The following is a 6281-nucleotide window of genomic DNA, read 5'->3' as shown; positions in this document are numbered from 1 at the left end:
ACAAAACACACACATTAAAAAGTCTTGGCAAACAACGAGATAAAAATGAGCCCTGAGATATGCAAGGAGCTGAGCTGACTGCAGCACATTGGTGCACATCCCCATTCCCTGATGGGTGCTTGCGTTTTTTGTCACCCCAAGCCTGATTCAGCCCCTCCACCTCACTGCACCTGGATGCAACTCACAAAACTGAATCTCAACTTATGTCTCCAGGAGAAAATTTAATCAGCTCACATCATGGGGTTACTCTCTCCCAGAAAATGTGTTTTACTGTCTCATATATATCCGCAGATCTGGAAAGACGGTTGGATTTTAATAGCTGTAACTCTTGTGGAGCAGAATTAATGTGTGTCTCCATGATGTGGGTGTGTTTGTGTAGTGTTGTCATTTCTGCACAGCTTGATGTCTTCTTGTTTGCTGTGATGCTTGTATTAAGGCGTGTTTCTGGCCGAGGCTTGAGCTGCTCTGCTTACTGGCGGGATGGCATGATACTGAAACATATGGTACCGACTGAGAAAGTGAACACTGCTTTGCCCTTGAACATATCAGGAGAATCTACCCTCCTTCTTTTCATCCTTTTTTATCACCACTTTTCATGTTATTTTTTGCCCATCTCTGAATAAACTTTTTCTTTACTTCCTGTTTTATCTGTCATAGTAATGCACTAGACGACAGTTTTTAAATGAGTGCTGACATGTCTTATTTGGACAAACAAAAAGAGATGTTTTCATTGTCTGGAATTGGTTCTAGTGTCCTGCTGCTGCGTTTCGACCTCTGACCAATGACCAAGTGAAGCTTAGCCCTCATTAAGCCTGTCTTCTCTGTACAAGCGGATTATTACTGCCAATAGTCCAGTCACAGCTGGACATGTGACCCAGCCAACACCTTTTTCCATCTTGGCCTATTGCTCTGTGATCCAGCACAGATGCAGATGCATGTTAGAAAATTAGAAAATCTATTTAATAAGGTTAACAGGGTAAATCAAAAAGGCATGGACTACAACTGCAGTGTTTTTTCAAGAGCAAACACAGAAACATGGGTAACGCCTGCTCCTTTTTGTGTTAACCCTATTGTGTTCCAAAGACTGCATCAGATTATTCTTAGCTGGGCTAAGGAGGGGAATAACTGAATGGCTGAATTGGTCTATATAGGTAAGTGATAAAAGTTGTTAGAGGACCACTGTAAAGCTTCCACAGACAATGATAATTTCGGGAGCTATGCCATCTGCTGCTTTTATCCATGTTGCTTTATAGATTCCAAAGCTTGTACAAAAATCTAAAAGGTAATAATAGTGTTTCATTACAGAACTTTAATATACTTTTCAGTTGGCCTACATAACATACACATTTCTGCATTGAAAATCTAATTTTTTTGTGCCCTGCAATAATCAGGACACAGTATTCTACAGCTTTAAACCTTATAATGCAAAGTGTGAAAAATAAATGCTTCAGATATATTTCAATAAGAAGTCCCACACGTCAGTCTCTGGTTTTTCACACATGTCCTCATTTTCTCTTTAGTCAACATGCCACCACCTACCTGTTTGCTTTCTATTTACAAATATCTTGTTATTTATCTTCCCATCATCTGTAACTGGATGATCTCCTGTTATTCCACCTGTCAGTGTGCTCGACCACCTGCATCCTATCAGGCATCTTGTTTCCACCTCCGTTATCCGTTTTCTCTCCTTGCTTGTCATTTTTAACAGGGGAGTGATCGACTCAGTTGTCAGCAGGGACCACATCCACATATCGTTCTTGGATGACAGGATGATTCATTTTTGTTGGTCCTATTGTATGATATTTTTATCATTTTGCTCTGTCTTCCACTGAGACCAGTCTTTTTTTCACTGTACGGAGTGATTGCAGTCATAACTCATAATCATCCACTAAGTTTTATCATCTCACCCCACTCAGTGTTTTTCCCTCTTCTGAGATCACAGATGAATTCAACAGAAAAACTAGGAGCACAGTGGGACTTACCCTGAACATCTCTAAGTCAACCTCTGCAGTTTGAGGATGTGGCTAGAATGTTCAAAGAGTGTCAGTCTACAGAAGGATAGAGTCAGAGAAGCTAAGATGTGCCTCGATTATTAGACTCCACTGATTATCTGACTGAAATGAAAGTGTTAGAAGATGGTAGTTATAGGCCAAAGCTGGAGATCAATCTGTAAAATAAAAACAAATGTAAAAAATCAGTTGGATTATACAGCGTTTTATCCCTTTAAATTTATCAAAAAGCAGATTTTATGTTGATTGGACAGGTCTTTTTTTAATGTTTAGCTAAAATGAGAGTGATTGGTGGTTTTTTGCTGCCTCGGCTTTCCTTTGTGTGTGTTAAAACAGAGGAAGTCAGTAGTAGTGACACCTCAAAGGAGTGGGCTGCTTTTTTTTAAGTAATTCTTGGACTAACTCCTCATAATTCCCTTAGATTTGCCTTTTCTTTTGTTTCATACTGAAGAAGAGGGTTTAATATTCCTGCTCAACACCCACCAGAAAACCTCCCCGAGGAGCTGATCCAATACCTTGCAATAACTTTAATGTGAAAAGTCACCATGTAGAGTCATGTTCAAAAATGAGGAAATCTCCTTTCTGGAAAAAGAAACTGATTTAACTAAATGCAAACAGCAAAGGTTACTCTTGCTTTTGATCAAAGATTCAATAAAAGGAAAAGGTAAAAACAATGTTTCTCCCAGCCTCTTCTTAGCCAGTCTGCATGGAAATACAGTACTGGTACATTTTGGGTCTTTGTCATGTCTTAAAGTCCAGTTCTTGTGCACAACATTGTTACAATAGGATGTAGCTTGAGTACTAAGAAATATGTAGAATTTTCAAAAAGAAACTAATCATATAAATTGATCACTTTTAAACATACTGTCATGATTTAATTAAAGGTCTGACCCAAAATGCAGAAGTCCAAATAGAGAGAGGCAGATGAAAAGTTCAACGGGTTTTATTGAAGAGATTAAGCTGGGCGCAGAGTCTCTCTGAACTCTGCTCAGCCGGAACTGGAAGGCGAGGGGAAGACAGACTGTTAGTTCAGGCTAGGTGGGAAATTTGATTCGTTGATCTTGTAGGAGAGGATCTGATTGTTGACTCACGTTTCTTGAGAAGTGAAGTGTCCTTGACTCCAATCTGTGTGTTGGTTTTCCAGAGTATGTCAGATTCGGTGGAGGGCGGAACAGGGTTTACCCAGAACTCGGAAGGTGTAGACGAACGGAGACGCTGATTGACACTCAGATTTCCTGCGGAATTTGAACGAGTTGATGATGATTCCCTTGGTCAGAGAGTAATTTCAACTTCCTCTAAAGGAGACTGGATCCAAACCTCCTGTTTGAATCCCTGGCTCAGTTTACGACTCAGTTGATCCCTCCTCAGGGAGAGTAGGTCCTAAAAGGTCCAGTTTACAGGATGACTTCCTGCCGAGAGGCAAAGACAAAAACAAAGTTAAAACTCAGGGAGACAAGAACTCAGTCTTACTCAGTGAAAACTCAGCTTGGCTAGAGTACAAAAAATTGGCAAACACTCTGGCGTGGAGGTAGTGGCAATCAGCAGCTTAAGAGCACTCCGATATTGAGGTAACCATCAGCAGGTGTGTGAGGAGGCGAACCGGAACCAGGCGCCTCCTGTTGTTGGAAGGGAGACAAACACAAAAACACAACACACAGACAGGAGCCCTGACACATACACACAATAACATTTGATTGTCTCCTACTGTAAGAACTAATTCCTTTAACTTTGAAAAGTAGTGATATTATATGGCTATTTCAAGGCTTTCCAATCATTGTCTTTATTTAGATGAGAATGTAAATATATAAAGATAAAGTTCTTAAGCCTGAATGTCTTCCTGAATTCGAGTAATTGAAAAACAAACTCTAAAGATGAAATAGACAAATACCCCAAGTAACTTTTAAACCATTAATAAATAATGTTGCAAATAAATAATTAATAATGTTGTATAGACCTTTTGAGCTTTTACATTTCTATGAGATCTACATTGTAATGAGACAGAAGGTCTTGTATTTGAAATGTAACTTATTTTGTGCTTTATTTAAAACTAAGAGAATCTGCAGATATATTTTTCCAGCTGTTTTTTTTTTTTTTATAACATACAATACAAACCCCAACCCTAAACCTATCCTTATGCTAAGCCCTAATTGAAGTCCGACATGCACTTTAACCCCTGCAGCCGCACAGTTTTTACCTTTTTTTCTAATAATTATTTACAATTAATTCCTTCGTGGTTGGACTCGGTACTGCACCAACTTGTTGTTCACCGTATACCAAATAAAAAGTGTTTCAAGATGATGTAATATTAAATTTGACTTTTACAATTAGCTATAAAACTAGGAAAAAATTAAGCATAAGGAAGTTATCATTGAGAATTATAGAAAAATGTTCCTTTAACAGGGTAGTGCAGTGAAGCATATTTTTCCTGCATTACTTTTACTTTTATACTTTAAGTAGTTTAAATATTTTTACTTTTACACATTTACTTGTACTTGTTTTTGTCTTCTGGCATTTCAAAACACATTCTATCCTGGAATAAATTGGCTCATTTTGTCCGTAGCACTCCACAGAAAATATGTCATATAATATCATATCATAGGTTCATGTAATAATTATGAAACTGAAACAAAAACTGAGTCAATCTTTTTCCATAGAAAATTACTTCTGACTTTTGTACACCATATTAAATTTTCAGATTGAAGTAGCATATATTGTTGGCCAGTAAGAGCAGCGTTGCAAAGAAGTATTGGAAATCTAGGGGCGGGCTGAGAAAATAGTGTTTATTTACTGTATGTGCATAACGAGCAAGAGGAGAGCAGAAATAACTGGATACACACAAAAATTTATTTGAAATATTATAAAAAGAAAGTACTTGAAGAAAATTTTGTGTAAAAAAATATTCATAAATATGTTTTTTTTTAATGGTCAAATTGATCATAAGATTGAGAAAATCCAGTTTAGCACTTTGGATCTAATTTGGATCAATTGTGCTGAATGCACCTTTTGCATGGGGTCACTGTTTCACAATGGTTATGAATAGAGATCTGAAATTTTACACAGCATAACTTGGTATGTGACTTCAAACATGCCCAAAAATTAATTCGGGCATGTTTGAAGTTACATACCAAAAATGTTGTAAATTTATAATTTATATTTATAATATTACTATTTTACTGGCCAATGGTATTTGGGAATGCAATCTGCTTTTGCACAGGCTATAAAAAGGTGGGAGCTAAGGGGTTTTAAGTCAGGAGTCTTTGCAAAATTGTATAATAATTTTATAATGACAATGAATATTCTTGATTTAACTTTTCTTCATGTCATATATCATATGCTGTTTTGCGTTTTACATTGGAATTATAAAATTTGAGAAAATTGAAGATTTTGTTCTAAACAAATAAAGTTCTCTAAAGTTAACAACATGCTGTACATATTTCTATAAGAATAACACTATGTGGTTTACAAAACTCCAATCTGCATATTTTGTTTTGTCTATAAAAGGGGTTAAAAAATAAGGACATTGAGCTTTGGTTTAAAATCTTTGTAAATATGTAAATTGTTATCAAATGTTATGTTATTATGTATATTTGTGACAAATAATTAGAGAGGAGTGTGTTGATCTGTTGTTTCTACTAAGAGTAGTCAGTTTGCCTGGAGTTCAGCTAAAAAAACTAAAGACTTTAAAAAAAAACAATGAAAAATAACTTTATGATCTTGACACACCGAGCTTCTGAACTGAGCTAGGTGTTCCACAGTAACTCAGGCGTGGTGACAGGGTGAAGAGCTCCACTCTCTAGGGTGAGCTCAGAATATAGCTACTGCATCAGATCAGGCCTCCTCCTGAAAGCCTGCCTGTAGAGGTTTTTATAGATAGACCCCAGGGTAGAGCCAGCAGGTAGTAAAAAGCTGAATACACCTTTTAGGTCTAAAAACACTATAGGATTCTGTGAACGAATCACAAAGTGTTAATAAAACAGGGATGTCAAAGTTTCTCTGCTGGTCCTGTTGCTCCCAACACACAACCTCAGCTAAGGAGTGAATCAGACAGTTTCATCTTCTGGTGGAGCAGCTAATACTGATCTTAAGAAGTTACATTTCTCATGTTGAGCATGAGCTATTCTACAACCACCTTAAAATGCTATTAATTATGTATTATTTATCTAGTGCAAGTCTTGAATATCTCAAGTCTAATTCATATTTTATTTTAGAGAAATTGAACAAATTGTACATACTTTACAGTACTTTCAACAAGACAGACAGACAGACAGACAG

This window comes from Cyprinodon variegatus, unplaced genomic scaffold (genome assembly GCF_000732505.1).
Source record: "Cyprinodon variegatus isolate N-32 unplaced genomic scaffold, C_variegatus-1.0 Scaffold184, whole genome shotgun sequence".
NCBI classification, from domain to species: Eukaryota; Metazoa; Chordata; class Actinopteri; order Cyprinodontiformes; family Cyprinodontidae; genus Cyprinodon; species Cyprinodon variegatus.
The sequence above is the reverse complement of the archived record's forward strand: the minus strand, read 5'-3'. Positions refer to the sequence as shown.